Source organism: Rutilus rutilus, assembly GCF_951802725.1.
Source record: "Rutilus rutilus genome assembly, chromosome: 13".
Classification (NCBI taxonomy): Eukaryota; Metazoa; Chordata; class Actinopteri; order Cypriniformes; family Leuciscidae; genus Rutilus; species Rutilus rutilus.
The window spans coordinates 7,980,524-7,999,820 of NC_140218.1; the positions used below are offsets into that span (position 1 = coordinate 7,980,524).

The window sequence follows — 19,297 nt, forward strand, 5'->3', positions numbered from 1 at the left end:
TTAAAACATTTTGTTTCTATTATTCTATTTTCCACAATGTCAAAGCAACGCAGCTTAACCCAAAATACAAGCTCAGGCACACACTTCTGTCCACACACTCAGCTGTTCTGCGCTGTAACCAGAGAATACTCCCGTTGCAGGAACACTTTAGTAGGCCAAGAAGCAGCAAATATATTTATTAAGTATAACGAGGTTGGGTTCCTTCAACTGTCCATCCTATTAAAAATGGTTAGGCTTTTGTAAAAAAAAAAAAGAGTATTGTACTTCGTCAGATTTTATCAGGGGCGGCTGGCCAATAAGAGCTGGTAAGTCCCGCCCATCCGTAAAACCCCAAGTGGACCTCTAGGTTGAAAAATCGTCAATGCAAGTGAATGGGAGAAATTAATTATTTTCTGATCCCGTTTGAATTGTGCCATGAATGTGAACATATGTTGTATGTGAATTTTTTATATAATGTTTCATGTTACGAGTTTGACCGTATACTGTACGATTCTTTGGCTAGCAGTTGTGGAAAAGACATAACGAGAAAGACTACATGTCGCCTATGTGACGTCACCCCATAACACATTTTCCTCCACTTGTCAAATCACGGTGCTAATGCTGCGATAATCTATGGAGACAGATCGTGTGTTTTGTACCCAAATGTCACCATTCAAACCAAATGGGCTGTTCTTTCTTCAGATTCCCGTCTGAAAGCAGCGAAGAGTTGTAGTCCACAAAGTGCTCTCACACAAAGTCTAACCGTATCAAACTTCTACCAGCTAAATTGTAGCATTCTTTACACGAAACATTATATTAAAAATTCACAGACAACATATGTCACATTCATGGCAAAATTCAAACGGGACCAGAAAATAATTATTTTCTCCCATTCACTTGCATTGACGATTTTTCAACCTAGAGGTCCAGTGGGGATAGCGGAAGGGGCTCTATAAAGGGCGCTAGGGCGCACTCAAGCCACACTCATTAAATAAGTAAATACATTCATAAATCATACATACAAATTGTCAGTATTTATGTGTTTAAGATATTAAATACACCCAGTATATGTGAAAAAATATGACAGAAATTAAAAATGTCTGCTATCAGCGAGCTTAAATCTAGTTAGCTATGGGCGCATTTGTTAGCGCCCCAAGCTGCGCGCACCCGCCCTCGCCCGCGCTCATGCGCGCCTATCTTCAGCGGTCTATCGGCCTGGCTAGCTGGATGCGGTCATGCTAATGCCTTGTTTTGCTTTCCGTGATTACTTTTTAAAACAACATGGGACAGATCCAACATGGACAGTTACCGAAGTGAGGGATCTGTCTGAGAAAGTAACTAAACTTTTTGAGTTAAATTTCAAATGCAAATGGAAAGTTTGTGCAATTTTGTTTTTGTGTAAGAATGCTTCAGTCTTGTAATATGGCATTAAATAATTACTGACTTTTTCACAGAGCACTGGTATCATGCAGTTTGTGTTAAATTGTGTTTGGGTGGTTAACAATAATTATTTGTAATATTATTATTATTTTTTGCTTTACAAAGATATGTAAAGGCAGTGGTTCTCAAACTGGGTTTGTGGTGGTTCTCAAACCGTGAGGTAACAGAAGTGGTGCGGGAACAAAATGCTGAATTTTGCCGTTCCTTTAACGTTAATACTACCTCATCTTAAAATAAGATTTAAACTGAGCATGCATTTCTCTCAAGTTAAATGCTGTAAATACATGACATACGATCAGATTACCTCATCTTTTGCGGTCAAAACTTTCTGCATTTAAGCAGCGTGTATAGGCTATATGACAGGTCTCGTACAGATTGCTGCCTCAGCAAATCGCGCTATACTGCCGTTCTCAACAATGTATGTTACCTTTGTAAAAGTAGGGATTTAAGTTAGCACTTACTAGCATGAAGAACATAGACACAGGCTGTGCATGGAGATCGATATAATTCAAACTCTATTCGATACAAAGACATAGGCCTACCCTGTGTGAGTTCCTGTGTTTAATGTTGATCACATTATATGAAGATCCACACGATTGCAAAAGTGACATTGATTTTATACAACAGTTCAACAAATGAAATATTAATATTAAGTGATGTTCATTTTCAACACAGTTGTCAGTATTTTTACAATAAATTAATAGCTCCAATGAAAGCCACTGCAGCACACAGCAATGATTGTGAACGAATCTTTAGAGTCAATGATTCAATGATTAATTCATAAATACAGTCACTTGCTTCGTTACTGAATGAATGACTCGATGACTCATCACAGTTTTAATTTAATATTTAAAAGCATCACTTCGTTTTTACCATCATTGCATATTTATCTATTTAACTTTTTTTTTTTTTTAATTCAGAGCATTATTTATTTTATAAAGGTATTTGTAAAGGTAAAAATGCACTTGAAAAAATCGATTTAAGGGGGCAAATATTGTCCCTTACTGAAAAAGGTGTGACTGAAGAGTGGGGGTACGCAGAAGGATATTAAAGCCTCTTGGGGTACAACTCTAAAAAGTTTAAGAACCACTAGGACTGGGTTAAAGAATAGAACAAAATAAACATCAACATCAAAGCACAACCCTTGTGAAAAAAAAGCACTTTAGTGTACTTCTATAAAGTGTACTTATACAAATAATATACTTTAAATGTATACACTTAAGTGTAACTCAAATGCAATGTTTTCACCGGTCTGAATGCACATTAAGTATAATTGATTTGAAATATATCACATATTAAGTTGAAATAAAATGCAATAAGTTGTCATTAAGAGTGATTTTTTGGTACCACTTAAGTGAGACTTTAATACAACTTTATATTTACTTTCATAATTGCTTCTAGTGTCTTTAAAATTGATTTAAAGTGCACTGCTCAATGCATTGACAAGCAATTAATGTGAACTAAAATGTACTTTAATGTCAGTTTACAATACACTTAAAGTGTGAATTAAATGTAATGTTTTCACCGCTTAAGTGCATTTTATTTGTATTTAATTTCAAATGTATCACATATTCAGTTCATATTAAATGCAATGTTTAACTTTTGAATGCTTTTAACATAAATGGGACTTTAATACATATTTAATAAGTACTTTCAGTGTATTTAAAATATAGTTAAAGTTTAATGAACTGACAAGCAATTCATGTGAACTAAAATATACTTTAATGTCAGTTAACAATACACTTAAATGTGAATTAAGTGTAATGTTTTCGACAAACGTATTGCATGTAATTGATTTCAAATGTATCACAGATTAAGCTCAAATTAAATAAAATTAGTTGAAATTAAGAGTGCTTTTTTGGAACAACTTAAGTGGGACTTTAATACATTTTTATTTGAACTTTGAAATATGATAAAAGTGTACTTCCAAATATACTGACAAGCAATTAATGTGGACTAAAATATACTTTAATGTAATATGCATGTACACTATAATTAAATACATTTGTAATTAAAAAACAATAATAATAAAGTTGCAATTTATTTCAAATTTGAATTAAAAAAATCTTAACCTAGTTACAATCAACACAAATTCAAATTAAAACCCTCTATGTACATTTACTGACAAAATCTCTCAAATAAATACATAAAAACATTTCTGTTGATGCACAAAAAAACCCAAAGAAACACTATAGAGCTGGTAAGTCCCGCCCCTTCCGTAAAACCCCGCTGGACCTCTAGGTTGAAAAATCGTCAAAGCAAGTGAATGGGAGAAAATAATTATTTTCTGGTCCCGTTTGAATTGTGCCATGAATGTGAACATATGTTGTATGTGAATTTTTTATATAATCTTTCATGTTACGAGTTTGACAGTATATGGTATGATTATTCGGCTAGCAGTTGTGGAAAAGACATAAGGAGAAAGACTACATGTCGCCTATGTGACGTCACCCCATAAAGTTGACTTACCCGTGGTTTTCGCCAACCTCAACGATTTTGTCTTCTCCCTGAAAGAAGGCGGTGAAGTGCACCAAAGACACAGCCATGTTTAGCGGGATCCGTGAGCTAGTGTCCGTGTGCGAGTGGTGGTGACGTTTCAAACGCGTCGAAAGCAGCGAAGAGTTGTAGTCCACAAAGTGCTCTCACACAAAGTCTAACCGTGTCAAACTTCTACCCGCTAAATTGTAGCATTCTTCACACGAAAGATTATATAAAAAATTCACAGACAACATATGTTCACATTCATGGCACAATTCAAACGGGACCAGAAAATAATTATTTTCTCCCATTCACTTGCATTGACGATTTTTCAACCCGGGCTGCGTTCCAGTCCAAAATTGTCATGCCCTTCACTTGCTAACTTCCCTCCGTCTCGTTCACTCGGATGTACGTCATTGCAAGTGCCCACTACTGGCGGAAACTGCAATGGTCTGAACTGGAACGTCCTAAGCCCTTGATCACTTGGAATCAGCTGTGGAGTTGATGTATTACTTACATTTTTTTTCCCTTTAATAATTTGTTTAATGCAGCATCCAAATGTTTATAGGTGTGTTTGGGTTGTTTTAAATAAAATTTTTTTTATAATTAATATATCATAGAGTTGTCTGTGTGGTGGTGATTAGACGAGCTATGTAGTGACGTCACAATCGTACTGCATTGTGGGACATATAGGTGCCTGAAGTGTACATTTGAAGCAGACTCGCTCCCTCGGTCAAAATCGAGGGAACGAGGGTCTGTCCATATAAATTTCCCTTGTCCACTTAAGGAAGTGGCACTTCAAAATGGCGGCAGGGATTCCCCCAAGGGGAAGTGCTTAGGGAAGTTCGCAAGTGCGTGTCTGTAAAGCCTTGTTTATACTTTCGCCCGGCTCCGCAGCGCGAGTCTCCGCAGACTGCGCGCGCACCTCCCCAAACGGACGAGGCGTTTATACTCGACGCGCTCGCCGTTGTACTATTCTTTGAAACGATAGGGGGCGACTCCAGTAATTATCCTCTAACCATCAGGAATCAGCGATGAGAAGAAGAAAGCTATACACACGTGACAATGTTTATTTTAGTACACAGCCACCAATACCACACTACAAAAAGAATCCTGTAAAACCCAGTAAACCCTGAGATTATTGCTAGTGACAATAAAACAAAATATATGGATATGAGAATGTGTATACAACATAACTAAATTAACGATCTCTTACATATTTTCTAATTTCACTAAACATTTCATTAAGTTTCGTGAACATTTTTATTAAACATGGACCTTTATGTTCTTTAAAAATACTTTTTATGCTATTGTATGCTTATTTTTAAAATGTAAGCAACTCATTTAGACGTGCAAACTGGGTGCCAGTGTGGTGAGAAGTTCGAGCTCGGCCAGATTCGGTTTGAAGTCGTTCATCTTCGGATGCGGCGCCGCGCGCGTTGTTACAAAATCTGCCGTGCACACCGCCAGGCGAAATGGGCCCTTGCGCACCCAACGCGCGCGACCGCCCACTCCGCGATGACGTCATTTTTGCCGCGCGCACCTTCGCGCTCGTGCGGACACGTCGAGTATAAACCAGGCTTAAGCCTGTTTTATACTTCTGCGTCGAACTGCCGCCGTAGCTACGTCGTAGGCTGTGTGTAGCGCGCGTACCCTTCGGCGTACCCTGACGTGCACCTCTCCAAAAATGTAACAACGCGTCAATTCTACGCGGACACAAGCGCTGTGATTGGTCTGCCAGAACCCCTCCCTCTGGGTTTCATGCTCCCCAGGTGCGCGTCAACGCGGACAACGACACAGAAGTATAAAGCCTGTTTTATGCTTCTGCGTCGAACTGCCGCCGTAGCTACGTCGTAGGCTGTGTGTAGCGCGCGTACCCTACGGCGTACCCTACGGCGTACCCTGACGTGCACCTCTCCAAAAATCTAACAACGCGTCAATTCTACGCGGACACAAGCGCTGTGATTGGTCTGCCAGAACCCCTCCCTCGGGGTTTCACACGCTCCCTAGGTACGCGTCAACGCGGACAACGACACAGAAGTATAAATTAAAACCAACACGTTGCCTACGGCGTATAGGCTCCGGCGTAGGTCCGACGCAGAAGTATAATGAGGCCTTAAATTAAAACCAACACGTTGCCTACGGCGTATAGGCTCCGGCGTATGTCCGACGCAGAAGTATAATGAGGCCGTCACGGTGCGTGTCCACTACAGCGGCAAAACTCCGCTCAGTGCCGCTGGCAACGCTGTAACGTCTCCGCTTTGGGGTGTGTCTGTTCCGAGTGTGTTTAATATAAGTTGTTTTCAACACACGGACAGTATAATCATCAGCGATGCACGCGATTACATTTAGAAATAGACAAGCTTTGTTTCCAAATGCACCAAGCAAAGATATCCTTTCAGTTTTATAAACTTTTATAAACCCAGCCAATATAATCACAATGAACACATCCAAAATAAAATATTTAACATATTTATAACAACTGCAAATAAGGGTCTAATTTGTAAACAAAATGGTTTAAGCACTAAATCCAGCATAAACTCCGGCACAATTTGCATATTTTAAACTCTCAAAACAGACGTCACATCCCGAACCTCACAGTAATTGGCTGCCGACCGCGTTTTTCGCTTGATATTTGCATAAAGTCGAGAACTGCCCAACCTTTTGACGCTCTCGGTCGCTCTCAACGCTTTCTCCGGTCCGCTGTCAATCCCAAAATGCACTGCGCGAGCGTGAAGCTCGACTTCCATAGGAATGAATTGAAAACGCTTGCTCCGCTCGCACCGCGCCAGTGGCAAAACTCCGCTCAGTGCCGCTGGCAACGCTGTAACGTCTCCGCTTTGGGGTGTGTCTGTTCCGAGTGTGTTTAATATACGTTTTTTCAACACACGGACAGTATAATCATCAGCGATGCACGCGATTACATTTAGAAATAGACAAGCTTTGTTTCCAAATGCACCAAGCAAATATATCCTTTCAGTTTCATAAACTTTTATAAACCCAGCCAATATAATCACAATGACCACATCCAAAATAAATTCTTTAACATATTTATAACAACTGCAAAGGGTCTAATTTGTAAACAAAATGGTTTAAGCACTAAATCCAGCATAAACTCCGGCACAATTTGCATATTTTAAACTCTCAAAACAGACGTCACATCCCGAACCTCACAGCAATTGGTTGCCGACCGCGTTTTTCGCTTGATATTTGCATAAAGTCGAGAACTGCCCAACCTTTTGACGCTCTCTGTCGCTCTCAACGCTTTCTCCGGTCCGCTGTCAATCCCAAAATGCAATGCGCGAGCGTGAAGCTCGACTTCCATAGGAATGAATTGAAAACGCTCGCTCCGCTCCGCTCGCACCGTGCCAGTGGACACGCACCGTGAGAGTCCACTACAGCGGCAAAACTCCGCTCAGTGCCGCTGGCAACGCTTTAACGCGTCCGCTTTGGGGTGTGTCTGTTACGAGTGTGTTTAATCTAAGTTTTTTTACAACACACACACAGTATAATCATTAGAGATTCATGGGATTACATTAGAAATAGACCAGCTTTGTTTCCAAATGCACCAAGCAAAGATATCCTTTCAATTGTACACTTTTATAAAACCAGCCAATATAACACATCCAAAATGAAATATTTAACATATATAACAACTGCAAAGCCTCTAATTCGTAAACAAAACGATTTACGTACTAAATTCAGCAATAACACCGGCACAATTTGCATATGTTTAAACTCTCAAGACAGACGTCACATCCAGAACCTCACAGCAATTGGCTGCCGACCGCGTTTTTCACTTGATATTTGCATAAAGTCAAGACCTGCCCAACCTTTTTGACGCTCTCGGTCGCTCTCAACGCTTTCTCCGGTCCGCTGGCAATCCCAAAATGCACTGCGCGAGCGTGAAGCTCAACTTCCATAGGAATGAATTGAAAACGCTCACTCCGCTCCGCTCGCAACGCGCCAGTGGAAACGCACCGTAACAGTGGACTGGAACGCAGCACTAGAGGTCCAGCCAACCTGATCTCACGGGAAAACGTACAAATTCTACGAGGTGGCTAATTCGTACGAATTCATACAACCTCACTCGTACGAATTAGTACGATTTGTGCAAAATCGTACATATTTTACGAATTGCCCAATTCGTATGAATTCATACGAATGACCTACCCCTGACCCCGCCCCTAAACCTACCCATCACGTGGGTTTAGACAAATCGTACAAATTCGTACGAGTGAGGTCGTACGAATTCGTACGAATTAGTCACCTTTTTATCATTCGTACGAATTCGTACGAATTGGTCGTGAGATAGTGTTGGTCCAGCGGGGTCAGCGGGGTTAGCGGAGGGGGCGGGACTTACCAGCTCTATACATAAACAGTTACAACACCTTAAAGGGATGGTTCACTTTAAAATGAAAATTCTGTCATCATACTCGCCCTCAAGTTGTTTCAAACCTGTATGAATTTATTTCTTCTGCTGAACACAAAAGATGATATTTCGAAGAATGTCAGTAACCAACCAGTTAACTGGTTTCATTGACTTCCTTAGTAGGAAAAAATAAATAAAAATACTATGGAAGTCAATAAGACCAGTTAACTGTTTGGTTACAGACATTTTTTAAATATCTTCCTTTGTGTTCAGCAGAAGAAATACATTTATATAGGTTTGAAACAACTTTTGAGGGCGAGTATGATGACAAATTTCATTTTAAAGTGAACTATCCCTTTAACTCATTTATAAAGAGTCTGGAGGACAATGATGCTTATTATGCACAATCATTTTCTCCCTCATACAAAGGTACCTAAACCTATCAATCACAGAAAACATTTAGCATTTTTACATTTTCAGAAAACATCATTCTGTATGGATTTATAAGATTGTTTGCATGTAATTTACTGGTATTACTATACTTTTGGGGTAATTTGGTCCCCATAACCTAGCTAGGGATTACCAGTACACACATCATTTTAGAAGCAAACACACAGTAGCCTACCTCAAACACACAACCCATGAATTAATACAAACAAAATGTGAAGAAAAGTATCATTCCATGTACAACACTAAGATTCAAATGGGTAATGTTTTAATGTTTTGTGCAAAATCGTACATATTTTACGAATTGCCCAATTCGTATGAATTCATACGAATGACCTACCCCTGACCCCGCCCCTAAACCTACCCATCACGTGGGTTTAGACAAATCGTACAAATTCGTACGAGTGAGGTCGTACGAATTCGTACGAATTAGTCACCTTTTTATCATTCGTACGAATTCGTACGAATTGGTCGTGAGATAGTGTTGGTCCAGCGGGGTCAGCGGGGTTAGCGGAGGGGGCGGGACTTACCAGCTCTATACATAAACAGTTACAACACCTTAAAGGGATGGTTCACTTTAAAATGAAAATTCTGTCATCATACTCGCCCTCAAGTTGTTTCAAACCTGTATGAATTTATTTCTTCTGCTGAACACAAAAGATGATATTTCGAAGAATGTCAGTAACCAACCAGTTAACTGGTTTCATTGACTTCCTTAGTAGGAAAAATTAAATAAAAATACTATGGAAGTCAATAAGACCAGTTAACTGTTTGGTTACAGACATTTTTTAAATATCTTCCTTTGTGTTCAGCAGAAGAAATACATTTATATAGGTTTGAAACAACTTTTGAGGGCGAGTATGATGACAAATTTCATTTTAAAGTGAACTATCCCTTTAACTCATTTATAAAGAGTCTGGAGGACAATGATGCTTATTATGCACAATCATTTTCTCCCTCATACAAAGGTACCTAAACCTATCAATCACAGAAAACATTTAGCATTTTTACATTTTCAGAAAACATCATTCTGTATGGATTTATAAGATTGTTTGCATGTAATTTACTGGTATTACTATACTTTTGGGGTAATTTGGTCCCCATAACCTAGCTAGGGATTACCAGTACACACATCATTTTAGAAGCAAACACACAGTAGCCTACCTCAAACACACAACCCATGAATTAATACAAACAAAATGTGAAGAAAAGTATCATTCCATGTACAACACTAAGATTCAAATGGGTAATGTTTTACAAAAAGGTATTATTAGTTAACTACTTCAGTTAACATGAACTAAGAATGAATAATACTTTAAGCATTTATTAGTCTTAGTTAATGTTAATTTCAACATTTAATAATGCATTATTATTTTCAAAAGTTGTGTTTTAAAATAGGTCATGCACTGTGAACTCACATGAACAATGACTATAAATTGTATTAACTAACTTAAACTATATTTTAAAACCAGCGCGTGAACTGGAGCTGGTCTCATAAATCAACGCCCGTTTCACAGCCTACTCTGTTTGCAGTGCGTTTTTTTTTTCTTTTTTCTCCGTACCCATGTTAACAGATTAGAGCTTTCACACTGCGGTCCGTTTATCCGTCCCAGTTGCGTTGCGTATACAGCAGTGCAGAGATCGTTTCCGCACCGAGTCTAAAGGCTTCGACTTGAACCGGCGCTGCACAGACCGATCGGTTTATGACATCAAAGTACCGCGAGAGCAATTCAAAAGCATATAGGAGCCGTCTACTTTCTATTCGCTCTCGCGGTACTTTGATGTCATTCACCGATCGGTCTGTGCAGCGCCGGTTCAAGTCGAACAAGCCTTTCTTCTGCTGTGCCGCAAACACTGAATTAAAGTGACAGCGCATGTTCCGTGGTCAAAATGAACACAGATTGAGTTGAAAATGTAGTAATTTCACCATAAATGCATTTAATTAAATAAAATGTAGTAACCATCATAAATGTATTTAATTAAATACTGCTTTTTTTCACAGCAATCTTTTTACTTTAAGACCGGGGTAAAGATCGCGGCCGACACTGACAAAGAAAACACTTGTTTATTAATAAACAATTACAATTTCTCCTTTCTATTTCTATATTTGACATATTCATGATTATTACTTTTGCCGGTTCTTTGTGACAGCTTTTAGGTGCTTTATTGGCATACGTGTCACCAGCGCATCACCGCACCCCCACCCCACAAGAATACTTACTTACTTATGCCCTCCACCCCTCCCGGGGTATGGGCCGCCAAAAGTAGACCTCCAGAGATTTCTGTCCTGGGCCATTTTTTCTAGTTGACTCCAGTTGAAGCCCATCCTTGTGATGTCTGCGTCGAGTTCGCGTCGCCATGTGTTTCTTGGGCGGCCTCGCTTCCGCTTGCCTTGAGGATTCCACCTGAGAGCCTGCCTGGTGATGTTTGTTGGCGGTTTGCGAAGGGTGTGCCCTATCCAACCCCATCTTCTCCTCCAGATTTCTACCTCCACTGGGAGTTGGCATGTCCTTTCCCATAGATTGGTGTTACTGATAGTTTCAGGCCAACGAATGTGGAGAATCCTTCTGAGACAGGTGTTGATGAAGGTTTGGATTTTACTGTTGGTGGCTTTGGTTGTCCTCCAGGTTTCAGCGCCATACAGCAGTACTGATTTCACGTTGGAGTTGAACAGTCGGATCTTGGTGGTCAAGGTTAGCTCTCTGGAAGCCCAGATGTTCTTGAGCTGGATGAAAGCGCCTCTTGTTTTACCAATCCTTGCCTTGACATCTGCTTCAGTTCCTCCATGCTGGTCGATGATGCTGCCCAGGTAGGTGAATGACTGCACTTCCTCCAGAGGACTTCCGCTCAGTGTGATTGGGTTGATGTTGCTGGAGTTGGTTTTAAAGATCTTGGTCTTCTCTTTGTGGATAATGAGTCCAACTTGTGCTGATGCAGCTGCCAACACATTGGTCTTCTCTTGCATCTGTTGCTGGCTGTGAGAAAGAAGTGCGAGGTCGTCGGCGAAGTCTAAGTCATCGAGTTGATTCCATAAGGTCCACTGAATCCCATTTCTGCGTTCGCTGGTAGAAGTCTTCATGATCCAGTCGATGGCGATGAGGAAAAGGAACGGGGATAACAAGCATCCTTGTCGGACTCCAGTGTTCACCCGGAAGCTGTTGGTGAGCTGTCCTGCGTGGATCACTTGACAGGTCATGCCTTCATATGAGCTCTTTATCAAGTTTACCAACTTGGATGGGATGCCGTAGTATCGGAGGAGCTTCCATAGGACCTCTCGATCCACACTATCAAAAGCCTTCTCGTAGTCGACGAAGTTGATATACAGTGGTGATTTCCACTCCAAGGACTGCTCTACTATGATGCGCAGGGTTACGATCTGGTCTGTACATGATCGGTTCTGCCGGAAACCAGAACCCCACAAGAATAGGCCTGTTTATTAAGCAGGATTTGATGGCCGACACTTATAAAATGCAATTCAATGTGGAAGTAATCCAAGTATTCAGAATACATTACTCAGATTGAGTAACGTAACGGAATACGTTACAAATTACATTTTTGGGCATGTATTGCCTACATTTTGAAAGTATCCTTCCCAACACTGGCTATTTACCACGGTTGACACAGCAATGCTGCAGCCTTCTTCCTTTGGTTTGTTACCTGTAAAATACATGGTGATTATAGGGGCATATGTAAATGCACAGGTGGAAAAGATTCAAAGCATTAAAGCTATAGGGATAGTTAGTGACTTGTAGGGCTGTAACGATACGCAATATGAAACCGAAATCGCGACACTCAGATCCACGATCCTGTTTCGCGGTGTGAGAAGGCAAAATCGCGACACACCCCTTTCAACTCTCAGAGTAACGCCCGTTTCACACATACTCCGTGCAGTGCGTGTGCGGTGCGTGTTGCAGTGCATATGCGGTGCAGGAGCAGCACGCGCTAAAGTGCTTTCACATAAGCTGCGTTTGCAGTGCATAACTGATCCGGCTGTACCACAAACAAATTGTATTTCAAATCCAGAAGTTATCAGCAAATTTTATTTAAAGGTCCCGTATTATGCCCCTTTTCACAAGATGTAAAATAAGTCTCTGATGTCCCCAGAGTGTGTATGTGAAGTTTCAGCTCAAAATACCCAACAGATCATTTTTTACAGCATGTTTAAATAGTCATTTTTTGGGGCTCAGAAAAACGCGCTGTTTTAGTGTGTGCCCTTTAAATGCAAATGAGGTGCTGCTGGACGACCCAGGGGGCGGAGCTTCACGAGCTCGCGCTCAGTCTCTCAGGACAATCTCATCTCACGGAATGATGATAATATCAGAAACTCTAACGGCGTTCATTTCGAGTCGGACAATAATGCCTACAGAGTCAGAGTGCTGTAAAGAGATGAAACAGGTATAGTTTAGTAGTTTAATTACGGTTATTATAACGTATTTGCCATCTGCTTGCAGGCTATGTATCCATTATTTATTAATAGCCTACAAGTCTGCTGTCTGAATGATGATCAAACATATACTGATGAGTTTATGTTTAAGTTTATTGTACATCACACAAAAGATGAAGTGTCAGTTTTACTAAAATCACCGTAAGAGCTGAGTAAACACAGTAAGTTATAAGAAGTGCGCAAGTAGCCAGTAGAGTTGAGGGAGCATTCCTGTGGGCGGAGGTTAGTCAAAAAACGGTTCTAGTGACGTCATTAAAGAAGGAAGTAGAGGGATGTGTAGTCCAAACGAGCCGTTCACTGTAGTCGACTTCTGTTAAATAAAATATCTCGCTTGGCATTTAACTTTGAGCTTTATAATTTTACAGATATAATTTTTTTTGTCAGCATTGCGATTCTCTTTGTACACATACTCTTTAATAGACGTATTCACGTTTAAACACAATTTAAACAAACTTCATTGCATTACTTCTATATAATTATATATTAAGTTGCTCAAGCAAGTGGCAAAATATTTAACCATGTACTTATATTAAAATCGCATAGACTACATTTTAAATTAAAACTTAAAATTGACAAAAACAGCAGACTCATATAGGCTACTCTTTCTTTTGCATAATTTAAATCTTTATACAATAAATCTTGCATGTCACAAAGAACTTGTTTTTCCACCTCCACGAATGAGACGAGTGTTGTTCATTATGTTGCGTTGTTGAAATATGTATTTTCCCTTGATTTACCCTGGTCTTAACGTCTCAGCATTGCGATTCTCTTTGTACACATACACTCTAACGTATGCACATTTAAACACAATTTAAACAACGTAGGCCTATTATTCAATGCATTACTTCTACTTATATTAAAGGTCCCATGACATGAAATTTTCACTTTCTGAGGTTTTTTAACATTAATATGAGTTCCCCTAGCCTGTATATGGTCCCCAAGTTTCTAAATTTCAATCGGTGTAAATCGAGCTTTTGCTATCTTTCTCTGCCTTTGAGAAAATGGAGGCTCATACGCGCTGATCTTGAATCTCCTCTTTATGACGTCATAAGGAGGAAATGTTACCTCCCATGTCTCTGCTTTGCCCGCCCAGAGAATATTTTCCGCCCATGAGAAAATGCGCTAGGAAGTAGGAACGCGCGCGCGCGCGATTTTGGTTTGTCCAGGAGAGATATCATGGCTTTTGAGCGAGCGAAGCATAACAATTGCTCAATAATTGGATGTACAAATGAACACTGAAGGGTCAATACAGAGCTGGGCTTGCTGAACGTCTGAAACTAAAGTCTGGATCACTCTCTTTGGCTCTGCTACACACCTCGGACAAGTAAGTCAACTAACTAATGATAAGTGTGTTGCTTTACTGTTTATGGTTACCTAGATTGTTGCACGTAGAATGTGGCTGTAACATTAACGGTTATCCCAAGAAGTGTACAACGCGAGTGTTGTACACTTCTTGGGATAACCGTTTTCCTGTTGGTTATATGGCGCGCGCGATATCCGCATTTCAAGATCGCAGAGCTTGATGTAATTGTAATAAGATAAATACAGACGTTACAGATCTCTCATGAAAAGGCAACAGTAGGTTAGCGTTAGCTACATGATAATAACTGTAAACCACCCGAATAAAGTACCGTATCCAGACATAATATTTTAAACTAACCATTCGGAAACGTCCTGCTGCATGGAGCCGCTGAGTTGCAACTTCTTCATCCGTTGCTTCTCCATCCGGATCAGATTCTGGGTCAAACTGAAATGCTTGAAAGACTGCGTGTCTTCGTGCCATTGCTATATCCAACGTAAACATGCACGCCGTGGTACCATTGCGCAAGATGGTCAAGGCCACACCCACCCTCCACTTTGCGCCGCCTTTCTCCTTCTCATTATCATTTAAAGCTACAGACACCGAAACGGCCTGTCTGAAGGAAGCTCATTCTGGGACTGGCTTGTAGTGGCTATAATTCTGCACCGAAGCTGAATTTTTGGAAAGAGATTTCAGATACAGTACTAGGGACCACTAAGGCCTATATTAAAGCCTACAAAAAGTAGCATGTCATGGGACCTTTAAGTTCCTCAAGCAAGTGGTCAAATATTTAACCATGTAGCCTACTTAGGCTATATAAAAAACAGCCGACTCTCATGCCTTTTCTTTTGCATTTAAATTAAAACAATAAATCTTGCATGTCACAAATAATTTGTTTTTCCACCTCCATGAGTGTTGTTCATTATGTCGCCTTGTTGAGGTAAATTGTAGTTTTCCTTGCTTTACCCCGGTCTTAAAGTGAAAATAGTATTTAATTAAACACATTTATGTTAAGATTACTACATTTTATTTAATTAATCGCATTTATGGTGAAATTACTACATTTTTAGGTCAATCTGTGTTCATTTTGACCATGAAACATGCGCTGTCACTTTAATTCAGCACATGCAGCACAGCAAAAATAGACTCGGTGCGGAAACGATCTCTGCACTGCTGTATAAGCACCGCAACTGGAACGGATCGACGGACTGCAACCGCGTGCAGTGTGAAAGCTCTGACCTGTTAACATGGGTACGGAAAAAAATACGCACCGCATAAGCACTGCAAACGGAGTATGTGTGAAACGGGCGTAACAGTGCTTTCACATATGCTGCGTTTGCAGTGCGTAACTGATCCGCTGCTGTAGGCTATACCACAAATACATAGCCTACTCACTATTTGTATTTCAACTTTTATTTAAAAAATAGTTTTTTGTCAGCATTGCGATTCTCTTTGCACACATATACACACTTTAATAGACGTATTTCACGTTTAAACACAATTTAAACAACATATTAAATGCATTACTTATATATAATTATATATTAAGTTGCTCAAGCAAGTGGTAAAATATTTTGACTTGTACTTATATTAAAATCGCATAGCCTACATTTTAAATTAAAACTTAAAATTGACAAAAACAGCAGACTTAGCCTACCCTTTCGTTTTGCATAATTTAAATCTTTATACAATAATTATTGCATGTCACAAAGAACTTGTTTTTCCACCTCCACGAATGAGAGACGAGTGTGTTCATTATGTTGCCTTGTTGAAGTAAATTGTATTTTCCCTTGATTTACGCCGGTCTTAACGTCTCAGCATTGCGATGCTCTTTATACATATACACTCTTTAATAGACGAATGCACGTTTAAACACAATTTAAACAACGTCAGCCTATTATTCAATGCATTACTTCTACTTATATTAAGTTGCTCAAGCAAGTGGTCAAATATTTAACCATGTAGGCTACTTATATTAAATCGCAAACATTTTAAATTAAAACTTAAAATTGACAAAAACAGCCGACTCTCATGCCTTTTCTTTTTCATTTAAATTTTAATACAATAAATCTTGCATGTCACAAAGAACTTGTTTTTCCACCTCCACGAATGAGACAAGTGTTGTTCATTATGTCGCCTTGTTGAGGTAAATAGCTTTCCTTGTTTTACCCTTGTCTTAAAGTGAAAAAAGTAGTATTTAATTAAATACATTTATGGTGAGATTACTATATTTTATTTAATTAATCGCATTTTTGGTGAAATTACATTTTCAGGTCAATCTGTGTTCATTTTGACCACGAACCATGCTGTCACTTTAATTCAGCGTTTGCAGCACAGCAAAAATAGACTCGGTGCGGAAACGATCTCTGCACTGCTGTATACGCACCACAACTGGAACGGATCGACGGACTGCAACCGCGTGCAGTGTGAAAGCTCTGACCTGTTAACATGGGTACGGAAAAAAATACGCACCGCATACGCACTGCAAACGGAGTATGTACCCCCAATTTCCACCAGATGCATAACGGCTGCGGAACGGCTCCGCTGCGTGACAGCTCCGTGTTCCGTCGTCCGTCAATACCCACCAGGTCCGTATTTGTTGCGGAACGGCTGCGGTCATGACTTACAGCTGAAGTCACAAGGACCCACGAGATCTCGCAAATTCACGTATGATCGCGCGATACGCCGGAGCCGTAACGCAGCCGGTGGAAATTGGGGGTAACGGGCGTATTTCTTTTGTGCAATTTAACTCAACTTGGAAGGTTTGATTGGTGGTTTGCAGCACAGGCAGTAAGCCTCAGTTACCTCAGTGTGAAACAGTAGCCATTTAATTTACTTTGTAAATGTAAGAGAACTTGATTGAAGGAGAATTTTCAACATGCTCGAATCATCACCACAATGAAGTTTAGTTCTGTTTGTTTTTCAACAGTATTTTGTTACAAAGAAAACAGAAGTGTTATAGCTTTGGCTATTTATTTATTTTATATATGGCTATTTATATTGTTAATAATTAGCATAGTTAATCTTGTTCTTTGGTGTTCAGTTTATAAAGGTTTTACAAATGTTATTTAATAAAAAATATTGTTTTAATAAAAATCATTCTTTTTTTTTTCTTTTTTTTAAGTGTGTTTAGAAATATTGTGATGAAAGTGTACTTTCCTTAAGTAAAACTTAATTAGATATTATTACAAAGTGCATTTTTAAAAAGTACACTTAAGTGTGTTTAGAAATATTGTGAGGAAAGTGTACTTTCTTCAAGTAAAACTTAATTAGACATTATTACAAAGTGCATTTTTAAAAAGTACACTTAAGTGTGTTTATAAATATTGTCATGAAAGTGTACTTACTTTAAGTTAAGCTCAATTAGATATTGTTACAAAGTGCATTTGTAAAAAGTGCACTTAAGTGTGTTAAGAAATATTGTCATTAAAGTGTATTCCATTTACACTTAAGTGGTCTTTAATTTTAATTATATTATATTATCTGCAAGGGCACTTTTTAAAAAGTATACTTTTATTATTTTAAGCACACAAAAAGTACGCTTTCAATACAATTAAGTACACTTCTTTTTCACAAGGGAATACACATACCAAGGGCAGAAAGTAGGCCTAATACTTCCATGGTTACCAGACTATTAAATGACTTATACTGAATATGACAGCCCCACCTAAGATATTTTTCACCAGCCGCCACTGGATTTTATAGTGTTGAATATATTCAAGCGTGGATGAGAACTGTTTCGAGGGGGATGCCAGGTGTGCAAAAAAACTTGCTTGCAAAAATGTAGCCTCTACCAAACTTGTACACGCCATTAGACATCGGCTTACTTCTGACTTTTTTTTTTTTGTCCGTTGCTGCTTTGGCCATAACAAAAACATGCACGAAAGCCGGAGAACAAAGGCTGGTTGGCCTCTCTTGTCCGAATTTGAGGAAGTGGTGGGGGAAGTGCCGTATGCCGTAAAGCAGTCGCATTTTGTAGTTCTTTTTGTGCTCGGGTTACTACCCGAACCCCGAAGTTAGTGCCAGTAAAAGCGATACAGACCCCGTCAGGCTATGGCAGACGTGTCATTCAACCTATTGTAAGTCGATGTACCATCACAAGGGTCTTGGAAATATATTATGAAGGTTGAAAAAATACATAGTGTTGCTTTAACATAAATTATTATGATAAAAGTGTTTAAAGCTTAATTTTACACTGAGAATTAGAAAAATTGTAATGTGATAATGAGGTGCAGATATTTAAAGCTACACTGTGTGATATTTTCCCCCATCTAGCAGTGAAATTGTATATGACTACCCAGTGAATATTATTTTCTGTTCCTTTCAATTTCGAGGGCGTTTTAACTCCTACTGTGGCTGTATTATTCCAAGATTAACATAGCTTCCTGTTCGACTTCGTCCATGAGTGTTCCTTCAAGTGATGAGGTTACTTTAGAAAACTATTACAAAGTGCATTTAGTTATTTAGTCAGTTAACATGTAGGTCATGACCTCTATGTAAAATGAATAATAGTTTTATGTTTTCGTTATTTTGGTACCATTTCATTGCTAATATCAGCTATCACAAACGAATGCAAGCTAATGTTAGTAAAGTATCAGTGCTATCGTTATTCTGTATATTGAACGAGATTAATAGTGTAAGGCACTGTTTACAGCGTATAGGCTACATAATTTTCTCCGTGAGTGAGTAGAGTCAGAGATCATTGGTGCGACGGATGTGCGAGGGAAAGCTGTGTACAAAGTAAAAGCAATTAAAAATAACTAAAATTTACAGTGTCCTTTTTTTATATAGCTTAAAAAATTAAGCTATTTTAAAATTGCGCCTTTAAAACTATTCA

General features: G+C 39.2%; 2 protein-coding genes across 3 annotated transcripts in view; one reads left to right on the forward strand and one right to left on the reverse strand.

Moving 5' to 3' along the window:
* Nucleotides 1-19,297, reverse strand: part of LOC311302680 (uncharacterized protein) — a 300,249-nt gene that overhangs the window by 67,514 nt on the left and 213,438 nt on the right. The window lies entirely within an intron of this gene.
* The window catches only part of LOC311302678 (uncharacterized protein), a 58,778-nt gene that overhangs the window by 34,194 nt on the left and 5,287 nt on the right, over nt 1-19,297 (forward strand). The window lies entirely within an intron of this gene.